This window comes from Lissotriton vulgaris, chromosome 6 (assembly GCF_964263255.1).
Source record: "Lissotriton vulgaris chromosome 6, aLisVul1.2, whole genome shotgun sequence".
Lineage (NCBI taxonomy): Eukaryota > Metazoa > Chordata > Amphibia > Caudata > Salamandridae > Lissotriton > Lissotriton vulgaris.
This window is the reverse complement of record NC_141694.1, coordinates 1,253,159,417-1,253,173,916: the sequence shown is the minus strand read 5'-3', so window position 1 is coordinate 1,253,173,916 and position 14,500 is coordinate 1,253,159,417. Positions and strand designations below refer to the sequence as shown.

Here is a 14,500-nt window from a genome sequence, read left to right as displayed (position 1 = left end):
CTCCCAGTTATGCCGCGTCGATGCTCCACTTGGTGCTTCCCGGTCAGGCTCTGTAGCGGAGGAGTGGAGAGAGGCCCTGTCCGTCCGACGTCCAGCCAGCAGTCGCTGGGGCCACTCGATCCTGCTCCTCCGTCTAGGCAGCACACCGCCTCGCGACCAGCTTTGGGTCGGAAACCTGCTCAGTTCTCGAAGACGCAGTTCCTCCGGCCAGCCGAGCTTGCAGTCCGCTGCACGCAGAGTGACGTCATCACAGGAGTCCGCAACTTGAGACCGGTGCTTCATGGCCTGCTCCCCCGCTGGGTCGCTTCGCACATAGCTCCTCAATTCACCGACGATCACGATCCGCGTCAATCTCAGCAGGTTATTAGTGCCCCCAGCGTCCGTGGGTCCCAGGATCATGCAGGATAGTGTGTCGGCTTGGCGGAGCTCGAGACTCAAGCGTCCATCTTGGTCTCAAGCAAGCTCCGCCCCCCTTCAGGCCCTTCTTTATGGTCAGCGAGAATCATCAAACAATTCATGAAGGGACTTATCTGAAAGAGACACGTTAGTGATAGATAGATTCCTACCATTAAATATCCCCAGGCGTCAGACTGGATCGGGAAAGTTTTGCTTAGCAGTCCCCCTGCGCGTCAGTAGGTGGCGTCCTGCGGCTCCGCAGCAGTCACTGGCATTGTCAGCGCCAAGATGACATCACGGAGAGAACTTAGGCGCCACTCATGCGCCTTGACGTCAGTTCTTTCTTTTTACCCGCCAGCAAGCGCAGATCCGGATTGAGCACATACCTTAGTCACTATTTGACAACTCTTTTGAGACTTTTGTCTCCCCCTTTTTAGGTCTCGCCTGCGTAGGCTGTGCATGCGCAGTCTCGCTGGCGAGATTTTATGATTTAGAGGGGCTTGAGTATCGGGCTACAAGCCCCGCCCCTCTTTCCCATTGGCCGGCGTCACGGCCAGCCATTGGGAAAGAGCACTTTGTGACGTATAATTGTCTCTCTTTGAGCCATCTCACTTGGACGGGCTCACTTGACTTATTCCCGTCGCAAAAGGATTCTTATCTTAATGGGGCCATGTATTTCAAACACATGGCCCCACAAAGACAAGCTCTGCAGCGTGTTTGTGTTTATTTTTGCATCTGGCTTTCACTTTAAAGTGAAAGCGAGATGAAAAAATAAACCGTGGCTGCCAGTTCCTGCTCTGTTTTCCTTTACTCTTGTGTTTTATCACTGAACCATTTCTGCTTTAACTATGAACTTTGTTTATGGCTGCCTCTCCCAGACCCTTGTCTTTACTGCCCTCTGTTCATTCTCTCGGTCTCACAGTGTGTTTGTCCGAGGCATCACTCTCTGGCAACTTTCCCTCTCTGTGTTCACGTTACCTACTATCTGCTCTGTATCTCTCTCGATCTCTGCTCTCAGCCCTCATCTGCCCCGTCTCCTTTTGTTCTTATTGACTCTCACTTTACTTCTGTCTCTGCTCTCTCTTCCCCTGGCCTCCCCTGTCTCCGCTCTCAGCGCTCCTCTGTCCCTGCTGTCCGTCTAATCTCTCTCTTCTCCCAGCCTCCCTCTCACCTGGCCCTGCTCTCCTCTCTGTACTGCCCAGCACTTGCCTTTATAATCTCCCTGTAATTGGTTTTAATCAGATTATTGGCGGCTCTCTCCTCTCTGCTCCTGGATAGGTCTCCAGGCCCCACTCATGCTCCGCCTGACAGAAACGTCATTTTCAGCAAAACACCAGCGTTTTTTAACCTCTCTCGGTTTCCCTCTGGCTGCTCCTCGTGCGTGTTCCTGCCCTCCACCTGCTCCCTGTCACTGGCCCAGCAAGGGTGGCACGGGCCCCGGCGCAAACCAGTAAATGGGCCCCTGGGGTACCGGTTGGGAATTAAAATCTGAATGCAGTGAAGAGCCCTCAGCTGCGTTCCTGCCTGCCCTTTGCCCATGCAGGGCTTTTGTACCCCATCCATGAATGCCATTGTCCCAACATGGCTTTACTCTGTCTCTACTTCCCTGCAGTCACACTACCGCCTGTTCCTCCCAATGGTACTTGACCCATGCATGTTTGCCTCTGCCTGCTCCTCTTGATGACGAGTTGTGTGCCCCTCTTCTCAGCCACCAAATCGCTGCCTGCTCCCCACGCAGGTGTCAATTCCCTGCTGCTCCTCCTGCAAGTACCTACTCCCTCTGTGCTTTTCTTGCTTATCCTCGGGCCTTGTCTGCTGCCCTGTTAGACCCAAGACCTACCTGCTTGTGCAGGTTTTTAGGCTACGCCTGCTTCTCTTGCAACTGCCTACTTTCCCCACCCGCTGTCCACTCGGTGCCTGGCCCCCTTGCTGGCGCATACCTCTTGCCTGTTACTCCTTTCAGCCCCAGCCTCTCCATACACATCATAAAGGTGCCTACGCCTGCTCTTGATGGAAGTGCCTGCTCTTTATGGAGATACCTACTAGCCTACGTGTGCTTTCCTATTTGACCGCAACCCTGCCTGCTCCTCGTGCAGTTACCCAGGCCCCAGGAGCGTAGCAAAGATACCACATGTCACCGTCCAAGCGAAGACAATGGTCTGTTTGACTGCTGTTGGGGTAGTAAAAAACAGCAATTTGTGTTTAATGGGCCTCTGGTGCCATTGCACCTGCTGCACCTCTACAAGCTACACCCCTGCGGACCATGCATGCTGCTCTTGCTAATAACCAATCCCGCCTCTGCTTCCTTTAATTCCATTACCCCTGCCTGCCTCTTCTATGCTCCTCGCCCCCTCCCTCCTGACCCCTCCCTGACAGGAGGAGCACCCGCGAGCTGGCAGCTGGCACTGCTGTGTCCGGGGCCTGCCAGGGCAAGGCGGTCCCGCCCAGAGCTCCTATTTGCATGAATTTCAGAGGCAGCCTTTGATTTTGTGCCCTGAGGGTGTGTAGTGTGATGGGTTTTTTTCTATGGGGGGGGGGGGGGGGGGGTGTTCTCATTCTATAAATATTATGTGAGGGGCTGAGGTTATTTGTTTAAAATGGGTCCAGAAGCAGGGACCGAGCTGCAATAAGGTAAAAGGGACAAGGGAACGCAGGAGCTGTTCTATTTTATTTTGGGGCGAAGGGGGGGGGGGGGGGGTTGGGGGTTTGTGGAGACCCCGCGCAGACCGAAGGCAGAAGCTATGGGACCATAAAGTGAAGACAGAATCAAAACACAAGTGCAGGCTGTCAATGTAATGGTAGCTAATTGGCGCACTAATAGCCTCGCAGGCTGTAATGGCCCCAGGCCCCTCTGAGTTCTTCCCTGGCGGGCTGCTGCCGCTAGGATAGTACAAGGGAAATCTAATGATATTTCAGTTAGTAAATGAAAGTAATTAATGTATGCACCACTAAAAATAAAGTCGGTCTGATGGCTGTGAAGCTGCTGAGGGTAGTCGTAGAGGGTCACGTGAGGTGCGAGAGAGGAGCTAACAGATGCAGAACATTAGCTGATTTCGAATATACAATAGGCCTGGTCGAAATGTATATTTCATCAACACCTCCTTCAAGACAACAACCTTTCCGGAGAGCTGGAAACCTGCCGAGATCAACACCTTACTCAAGAAACCCAAGGCGGACCCCAAGGACCTCAAGAACTTCCGGCCCAACTCCCTGCTCCCGTTCCCGGCAAAGGTTATCGAGAAGACCGTCAACGAGCAACTGACCCGCTACCTCGAGGAGAACAACATCCTGGACCCTTCCCATTCCGGGTTCTGCAGCAACCACAGCACCGAGACTGCCCTCATCGCCGCCACCGATGACATCAAGTCCCTGCTGGACAACGGAGAAACGGCAGCCCTCATCCTCCTGGACCTGTCAGCCACCTTCTGCATGGTCTGCCACCACACACTATGAACACGCCTCCACAACGCCAGGATCCAAGAGAAGGCCCTGGACTGGACCACCTCCTTCCTCCCTGGCAGAACACAGAGCGGCCTCCTTCCCCCCCTTCCGCTCCGAAGCCACCGAGATCATCTGCGGCGTACCCCAGGTCTCATCCCTCAGCCCAACTCTGTTTAACGTCTACATTGCACCGCTCGCCCACGTCGCCCGTCGGCATGACCTCAACATCCTCTCCTACGCCGATGACACCCAGCTGATCCTCTCCCTCACCAAGGACTCCCACACCACCAAAACCAACCTTCAAGAAATTAAGGCCATTGCTGAATGGACGAGGAACAGGCGACTGAAGCTGAACTCGGACAAGAGGGAGGTCTTCATCCTCGGATCCACACCTTCGGCCTGGGACCATTCCTGGTGGCCGACCACACTGGGAACTGCCCCAACACCCACCGACCACACACGCAACCTAGGGGTCATCCTCGACTCCACCCACTCCATGACTAAACAGGTCAATGCTGTCTCCTCCTCCTGCTTCAACACCCTCTGCATGCTCCGCAGGATCTACAAGTGGATCCCCACTTAAACGAGAAGAACGGTCACCCAGGCACTCGTCAGCAGCAGGAGCCTCGGCCAAACTCCTGAGACGGCTCCAACGTACCCAGAACGCCTCTGCACGCCTGATCCTCGACATCCCTCACTGCAGCCACGTCACACCCCACCTGAGAGACCTCCACTGGCTCCCGGTCAACAAGAGGATAACCAAGCTCCTCACCAACGAAACCAAGGCACTCCACAACACCGTACCAACGTACCACAACAGGCGACTCAGCTTCTACACCCCCACCCGCCAGCTCCACTCCGCCGACCTCGCCACAGCCCCCCGCTTCCGAAGAGCGACCTCCTGCGGCTCTCCCTCCACGCCACTAAGACCTGGAACACCCTCCCCATCCAACTACGGCAGACCCAAGACCTGCTGACCTTCAGAAAACTCCTCAAGACATGGCTTTTCGAGCAGTAGCAGCATTTCCCACCCCAGCGCCTTGAGACCCTCACGGGTGAGTAGTGCGCTTTACAAATTATATGATTGATTATATAGTATAGCATTTGCATAGCTCTTGTTGACCCCGATGAGGCTTAGATGCACTTTGCAGATTGGCTGCACCCTACTCTGTGGGAGCCAGGTGTTAGTGATTTAGCCAAGTTTAAGCCCTAAACTACTCATTTCACCCTGACACCTACAACCTACTTTCTGTTACGGAAAGGCAGCAGATAGCTGGTGTAAGTCTGCTGTTTGCAACCGTCCAACTGCTGGCATCCTCCAGTGCCGAAGATGCTGGCAATCAGCAGATCACAATCAACACCCCTGAGTCTGCTGGCGAGAAATATAGCTCCCACAGTATATCTGTTTGCCCAAGGAGCAAAGCAGCGATAGAGCCCTCCACTGAAACAGCAGTAAAAATAAGAATCACTACAGGGATCCACAGTAAAAAAAAAAGCATTGGTGTAGCCAATAGGTCTCGCTTTTGGGACCTTATAAGTATTTAGGTATGCAGCACAATATCCTTAGTGCAACAACATCAACTATTGCATGGCTAAACACTTATAAGGCCCTAAAGGCGAGTCCTATTGGCTATGCCAATGCTTGTACTCCTTGTGCACGTAGGGATGCCCGACTTTAAGTCTTGTGGGTCGTGCCACCGTAATATGTTGGTGGCGGACCCCCACGATGTGTGCCTCTACTGCCTGGAGACGGATCACGACTCCCGGGCCTGTCGAGCCATGGCCCCGAAAGCCTTGTGGGAGCGGCGTCTGAAACTGCTGGAGGTTTGGCATTTGTCACGCCTCGCGGGACCAGAGCCTTCGCTCCTCGGGCTCCAAGTCTTCGCTTTCGGATTTCGGTAAGCGACGCCATAAAAAGAAGTCGACAAAGCTTGTTCGCTCTCCGAGGTCCCCCCGGCGTTCCTCTGAGACAGACGAGGGGGACAGGGGCTCCGCCCCTGCGGCTCCTCTAGAGCCTGGGAGTCCTGCGGTCTACCCGCCATACCCAGGTCTGTCGGCGACTCCCGAACAGATGCAAGAGTTTCTTGCTGCCATGGACCGCCTTTTTAGGCCCCGGGCTCCCGCCGGCGCGCCTCCGAGCCCTGCGGTACCGTGTCCAGATCCTGCTGGCTCCGCCACTGTGCCACAGGATCCTACGCCGCTGGCTCCAGCCCCGGCGCCACGAGGTGCAACGCTGCTGGCTCCGGCGCAGCCCTCGGCTCCACCCCCGGCGCCACACTGGGTGCCATTCATCCCACCCCTGCCCCGGTTCTCTGACCATTTTGTTCCGGCCTGGGATCCGAATTGGGAAGCGGCTCCGTTCCCGACACCGTTCGTCCCTTCTTCAGCTGCGGCTCTGCCGCCGCGACTGGCTCCCTCTACGCCAGAGGCGGACGACGACTGGGATGGGTCCGAGGACCCTCTTGCCCGGCAATGTGACTCTGATCAAGACTGGGTAGACGACCTGGAAGACGCGGGCGAACTCTATGTTTCTTCTAACCCTGGGTTTGCCTCTCCTCCACCTACTATGGAGGAGGGTGCTTCCTACACCGTGGTGCTCCATCGAGCTGCCGAGGCTCTTAATCTCGACCTCCCTACAGTGGCTCTCAAAATCATCCTCCTTACGGAGGTGCTCCAGGCGGCGATTGGATCTGCGTCGCTGGAGTCGCTGCTCCCTTTCAATGAAGCTCTTACCGAAGTCCTCTTGGGCACTTGGTTGGGGCAGGCCTGTGGGGAGCGGGTGGATAAAAATGTTGCCAGGCGTCACCGCCCGGCGCCTGGTGATCCTGCTTTCCTGACCACTCACCCTACGCCTGAGAGCCTAACCCCGCTGTTACCACCTCCAAGCCTTCCTAATCCGAGCTTCAGGGAGCACTCCACCACTGGCGCAAAATTACATCGGACAAGTGGGTGATGCAGATAATCTGCCAAAGTTACTCCCTTCCCTTTCAGTCCTCCCCTCCAGCCATGCCACCTCGGTACCACCGCATGTCGGGGGATCATTTGGCTCTTCTTTGATAGGAAGTCACTGTCCTCCTGGCCAAAGGGGCCATCGAGTGCACGCCCGATCAGGAAGTAGAGAGTGGTTATTCCCACTACTTTCTGGTCCCCAAGAAGGACAAGGGGGGCTTGCGCCCCAACTTGGACCTCCGGGACGTCCATCGCTTCCTCCGGAAGGAGAATTTCAAAATGCTGACTCTGGCCCAGGTCCTGGCTGCCCTTGACCCTGGAGACTGCATGGTAGCGTTGGACTTGCAGGACGCTTATTTTCCCATTCCCGTCGTGCCGGCCCACTGGCGTTACCTGCGGTTCACGGTAGGCCAAGAACATTTTCTGTTTGCTGTGCTCCCCTTCGGCCTTACCAGAGTCCCTATGGTGTTCTCGAAGGTGATGGTGGTGGTCGCTGCTCATCTGCGTACCGTATCACGTACCTCAACGACTGGCTGTTGAAGGCGGGCTCGCCCCAGGCAGTCGTCAACCCCCTCCAGACTACGGCCGACCTCCTACTCTTGCTGGGGCTCTCCATCAATGTGCCAAAGTCGCACCTGAGTCCCTCTCAGAAGCTCCCCTTTATCGGAGCGGTTCTGGATTTGACGCTGTTTCAGGTTTATCCTCCCGAGCAACGAGTCTGGGATATTCAGGCTATGATTCCGATCTTTCGGCCTCTATCCCGGGTTTCGGTCAGGTTGACCCTCTGGCTTCTGGGCCTGATGGCCTCATGCATCCTGCTGGTGACGCATGCCAGATGGCATATGCGGGCTCCGAAGTGGGACCTGAAGTTCCAGTGGGCGCAACATCGGGGCAACCTCTCCGATCATGTTCAGTTCTCGGAGGGTGCTGCACGACAATTGCAGTGGTGGCTCACGAATTTGCGATTGGATCAGTGGCAGATCCCTCTCCCTTCCCCAACCGGAGCACACTGTGGTGACTGATGTGTCCCTCCTGGGATGGGGGGGCCACTTGGGAGAGGTGGAGATCAGAGGTCTCTGGTATCTGGCGGAGTCCCGGCTCCATATCAACCTCCTGGAGCTGTGGGCGATCCGACTTGCACTGAAGGCATTCCTTCCCTCTGTCCGGGGGAAGTGTAGTACAGGTGTTCACGGACAACACCACTGCCATGTAGTATTGCAACAAGCAGGGCGTGGTGGGGTCCTAGACCCTTTGTCAAGAGGTGTTGGTGGTTCAACACCTGGCAGGTTCTCTGAATGCCAGGGCGGACAAACTCAGCTGCCGGTGCATGATGGATCACAAATGGCGTCTATTCGCGGACATGGCGCAAGGTCTCTTTCTGCAGTGGCTAGAGCCTTGGTTAGATCTGTTCGCCACCGAAGAGAACGCACAATGTCCTCAGTTCTACTCGTTGGAATTTCCAAGGCGACACTCACTCAGAGACGCTTTTCGTCACGAGTGGAGTTGCGGTCTGTTGTACGCCTTTCCGCCTCTACCACTTCTGCCCAGAGTGCTGAAGAAGATCAGGCGCGACTGGGCCAAAGTCATTCTTGTGGCTCCGGACTGGGCTCGACGAGTATGGTATCCCAAGCTACTCCGTATGAGCATCGATCCCCCGATCTTTTCGGGAGGATCTTCTGTGGCAGCAGCAGGGGTCAATCCTCCACCCGAACCTGTCCAGCCTCCACCTCTATGCGTGGAGATTGAGCGGCAACAGTTGACGCCTTTCGATCTTCCTCCCGAAGTCTGTGTGTCATTCTGGCAGCGAGGCGTCCCTCCACCAAAACGCCTGCAGGTGGAACAGGTTTGTGGCATGGTGCACAGCGAAGGCTGTGGATCCCCTTTCTGCCCCTCTTTATGAGATCCTTCTGTTCCTTCTATCTTTGGCCTAGCAGGGCTCTGCTCTAGGCACTATGAAAGGTTATCTTTCGGCCATCTCCGCCTTTCTTCAGCTTCCAGATCAGCCTTCTCTTTTTAAGTCCCTGGTTGTTAACCGTTTCCTTAAAGGCATTACGCTTTTTTTTTCCACCCGTACCCTTCATAATGCCTCAGCGGGACTTAAATCTTGTCTTGACTTTTCTGATGTGCGCTCCCTTCGAGCCCCTTCAAACTGTCATGCTTATATACATTTTGTTTTCTCTTAGAGCAAGCCCCGGGACATTTGCTATGGTGTGCTGATTATGCATTTTCTTTTCTTAATACTCTGTTTCTAATACTGTGCAAATATTTACTGTACTGCTCTTCAATCCATCATTATGTTACGAACGGCTCATTTCTCTTCGTATACATTTTGTCTTCTCTTAGAACTCTTTATATAGTGCTGATTATATGTTTACTTTTCTCAAAACATTGTCCACCTTTGTTTTTCGTTTGGATACTTTCGACACATCATATCACAACATAATATTTGGTCTGTATCTAATTTTGTTGATGTCACTTTACTATGTCTTTTTCACACTATAGGGTCTCCACAGTTAGATAGGTGCTTCCAGTTTTTCACCTGACCACTTATTTTACTTTATATATAACATAACATAACATAACATAAAAGGTGTCTTTGTAAAGCGCACGATTACCTGAAGGTGTCCTGGCGCTGAATAAGATGTTTATTGTTACCCAACTCAATGGTACTCATTTTATCGACCTCAAATGGATAAAAGGCTGAGTGGACCCGCCGGGATTTGAATCTATGACCATGAGGTCGAACACTGGTCCCTGCAGTGGCTGCTTTAGTCCACTGAGCCACCAGAACCGGCTTACCATATATACCATAATACCATATATTTCCAGTAATCCTAATATGCACTCATTACTTATTATTGTCATTTTATGTCCTTCCCAGCCCCGAAGAGTCACATCATCTACATTCATTAACCCCTTCCAAGCTGATGACGAGCTGGGCTTGTCATGGTGTAGCCTCCTCATACACTGATGACGAGCCCAGCTCGTCATAAAACAATGAAAATAAGCAATTCCCAGCACAGGAGGGGAATTGCCTTAGCAGCCATGGAGTTAAGTACATTTTAAATGGATTATTTCCACATTTACCACCAATACGTTAATGAGATTTTTCACTAGCAACATATCGCCACTTCAGATTACCATATTGACATGTTTGACATCCGATAAATCGATCACCATATCATACTTCCAGCCTTTTATAACATGTCTCACATAATGTGCAAATTCCGCACGTTGGCACGTGAGGCACGTTATTAACGGCTGGAAGCATGACACAGTGATCGTTTTATCGGGTGTCAAACATATCAATATGGTAATTTGAAGTGGTGATATGTTGCTAATGAGAAATATCATGAACGTATTGGTGGTAAATGTGGAAATAGTCCATTTAAAATGTACTTAATGAATGTAGACAGCAGCAATAGGAGCATCAAGACAGGCTAAAATGGCCGCTGCAATAATGTTGATGAACATTCACTTTTGAAGTCCTTTGTTTATTTTTGGTAAACATGTTTTTAGGTCTCGCCTTTTCCAGTCCGCAGGAATGGAAAATGGAGAGAATTCAAGTGCTCAAAATACTCGTCAAACTAAGGCTTTTTTCTGTGCGGTTTTCTTCGAGTTCACCTGAATCACGTGACCAAACAAGCACGCGCATCAGCCTCCCTCCCTCCCTCCTAATTGCATTTTTTCACGGCCGCCACCACATCAAAGGGCTTCTCCCAGCGTGCGCTCTGCGGCTTCTCCTCCCCTAATTATTCATGGCTGGCCGGCCGTACTTTCAGTTTCCCGGCCGCTCTTGTTTTCCTACCCTTTGTGTCTCCAAGATAACTTGCTATGATAGAAATGCATCGGGATTGATGTAACAATAATTAATTGTTACAACAATGCTTCAAATGCAAAACTGCAGTCATATTCCTTGTTCCTGATTGTCTGCTTCTTTCGATGTTCTCTTCTTGTTCTCATTTCTTTCTCAAATCTTTGTGCTTGTTCGCTCCTTTTACAGTTTCGCTCTTGCCTCCCTCATCTTTCTTGTGTCCTATTCTATGCTTAATCATTTTGCATCGCTCTCCTTTCCCTCTTCTACTCTTTTGTCTCGTGCCTGCTCAATTCTCTCTCCTCCTCCTAGTACTGTTTCTTCACCTTCTCTCCCTTTAGCTCCATCTTCACAGTGTTGTAAACGTATGCATGAGCTGCTCCCAGCACTTACCCATCTTTCCGTCGCGTTCACACATGGAGTTTGTAGTAATATTTCTGTTCATAAATGCAGCAGTAGTGCTGAAGAGAAGTTGGTGATGAATTGAATATAAAACAAAAAAAAAGACAGAGCAAAACGTGCTTGTTCTTGTTTACTGTAAGCGGGGAAAACAGCAGTACTGTAAATATATGTATAATTGGTTCCTCACGCTGCACAATAACCTAGCACCCGTCACATGACCCCGTCAGCCACTCATGGCTCCTAGCAAACAGTCTCCGGGGCTCGCAGTTTTCAATTCACATGCAAAGTAAGTGCTGCTGCCTATACAGCCTGAGGTCACAGCTGCAGGAGGTCACATGACATGGAGGGCACACAGTAGCTGTGCACAATCCCTGCAGATATTTGTACGTTGAAATAATTTGGCCGTCGGCGGTTTACTGCTCTTGGATTTGTTGGGGTGCCGGCTTGGGTGAGGGGCGCCAGGTACAAACCTCTTCCTCGCCTGGTGTACAACTTAAAATGCAGGCACTGAGTCCTGCACCCCTGTACTTTGAAAAGGCAAGTACAACCCTTTTCAGCAGCTTTCAATATTTAACTAAAAGTTTTAGCAGGAGAGTACTGGCTCGCCGGGCTGGCCTTAGGAAGCTGGGCCCGGGGCGCTGATATTCGTGGGGCGCAACAGGGAGCTGCCTGGCATAATGTTAAGCAAAAAGCAGCTTGTCCATACTACTTGGTCTCCATTGGGTGCCGGGAAAGACATTTAATTAACCCTTAAGGTACTTCCTTGTAATTGTTAGCTCCCCATCAACCCCCCGCCCCCAACCCCACCCTCCTCACACCTCCAGGACCCTTCCCCCCACTTACAACAAATGCCAATCTTTCCATACCACCCAGTGCGCTGTCCCAGTAAATCCGATTTCGGGCCGGCTCCGCTGGCTCAGTAAACAAGCATTGAAAATGCAATAGGTTTCGCCTTAACTTTACTTCTTCCATGCCATTCTTACCTCTCCCTTACTGTCGTTCTGCCCATAGCGCTTTTTTCTGATCTCCATCTCTTCTAGCCACACTATGAATTCGACTTCACTCTGCCTTCTCCCTAAGCAAACATTTGTAATGCAATACGTCTCGCCTCTACGCATGTTTAACCTATTGGCATTATAAATGACAATGCCTTTCTATTTATTTTTTTAAAACCAAATCATAAATAAATGGCATTCTCATTTACAATGCCAATAGCTCATTTTTTAGTGGAACCCATTTCCAGCTTGCAAGCCTGCCTGAAAGCACCATCTAATTTTAGTTCAGCATCTCAATATGCAACTATATGGTAATGACGCTTCGTCACATTTCTTTGCCTATAACCAGTGATTTTATTCTAAGGAACTTTTTACCCCTGTTTCATTGGTTGCCTCTGCCATCATAGACATTAACTCCTATAGCACCATCAAGGGTCAAGTGATGTGCTCCCCGACACTACAGGAAAGGCTTGTTATACCCTAGATTTTACAAAGGTATTTTGTAGTGGTATGGCATGCTGAAATGTATTGTGATAAAAATAATATTCATTGTCTTTTAAGTACTCACTAAATCTATGGTGCACAGGACAAACAAAGCAGATATTAAAACAAAAAACAAACAAGCATTTGCAATGCAATAGGTCTCGCATTCACAAGAGTTTGAGCTATTACTATTGCAAAAAACAATGCCTTTTATTTTTGTTTTCATTTTAAAAACATAAAGGGCTTTGTCATTTACAAAACCAATAGCTCCAACTTTCCTACTGCAAGACCTATTGGCAACGCCAGTGCTTGTTAACAAATGAAATCGATTGTTATTTAAAGGTTGATGAACTGTGTAAAACTAAAATACTGACGAAGGCCAAGTGGCCGGAATGCGTGTTTTGGCGCCTTCTTATTCTGGGAGTAAGCTGGAATAAATGAAATCTATGCATGAAGCCCGAGTGTGCAGCTTCTTTGTCGTCTGACATTGGTTTTTGGAGAAAAAAAAAATATATAGTTATATGCTTTGTTGGATACATTGTTAAGTATGAGTTATGTACTTTCTCCTTTTGCAGTTTAAGAAAATAAGAATTACAATCGTCTTCCTCTTTCACATTTCATGTTTTTTATTCAAGGACGATAACAACAAAAATGTGCTCCTAACTGCTAGCTACTCTGATTCAAGCATGTGAGACTATAAAAGTTCCAAGTCCGGAGTAAGAAAATAATTTACTTACCTGTAACTATAGTTATCCAGTATTAGAATCTTAAATAGATTCACATGCGAAACGCCCCCTCATCTGAGAGGCTCACATTTAAGACCTTTACTTATATGCTTATTGCACTGGTGCTGTGAAAATCTGAAGGTCTGAGGTTCACTCAGGAGTGTTGTAGAGGGTTGTTATTGGCTAAAGCCTAGGTTTGGTCTCTTCTACAAAAATATATGAATGTTACAAAATTGAAATGGGCCTAGGCTGTTTTTTATTGTTAATGCTGAATTTGCATTGCTGTTGTGATATACCAGGGACTCCCATCTAGAAAACAGGGAATGATTAGAGCATGTGAATCTATGAAAGATTCCAATACTGGAGAACTATAATTACTGGTAAGTAACTTATTTTCTTGTCTACACTTTTGTCTTGTCTACACTTCCTCTATTAGATCAACTATTACATCCAAAGAACAGTTATTTGATCCTTTCATGGTCAAACTTATAGTTTTCTTTGGGTCTAGTCCCTTGTGGAGCATCACTTACCTTCCTTTTTCTCATCCTGCGCCTTTGTGCCACAAGACCTTTGACAGCTTATGCTGGATCTCGTAGGTAAATTGACTCAGTACCAGGAGATTAGAGTAATAAGTTGCACATCTTCTATCTTCTATCCACAGATTCCCTACCTTAGAGTTTCCCCAGGTGTCAGACTGGATCCGTAAGATTTTTCGGGATGATTACCCCTGCACACCGGTAGGTGGTTTTGATCGGCTCCACGTGCTTTCTCCGCACCGGAAATGACGCCCGCTGCACCTATAACAGCCCCACTTTGGCGCACTGATGTCAGTTCTTTCCTTTCCGCACCAGCCAGCGCTAAACCGAGAGAAGAGTTACCACCTCAGGCATTTTTTGACGTTTGTCGAGTTTTTGAAATTTCCCCCAGATGTGGTGAGGATATGTCAGGAAGACAGGTTTTAAGTCCTGCAGAACACATCACCGGCCAACCTTGTCTGTCTGTGGTGCGTGAAGCGTGACCACAACACAAAGCCATGCTCCGATTGCCAGGTCATGAAGCCAAAGGCTTTGAGGGAACTGACCCTTTAGCTCATGGCAGACCAGCATAGGACTCTGCGAAAATCGAGGTCCTATTGTTGTGAAGGTATTGGGATCATACTGAGATCCCAAGTAGAATTCGAGACCTGGATCCGCGAAGCCTGCGCCTGGGCCAACTCTGCACCTCCCCAATTTTCCGGGAGCTACAGCAACCTTGTGCACCAAAAGGAATTTTATGAGACGTGGCACCTCATCGTT

General features: G+C 50.3%; 1 protein-coding gene across 2 annotated transcripts in view; it reads left to right on the top strand.

Moving 5' to 3' along the window:
• Positions 1-14,500, top strand: part of LOC147708712 (uncharacterized) — a 260,521-nt gene that overhangs the window by 107,131 nt on the left and 138,890 nt on the right. The window lies entirely within an intron of this gene.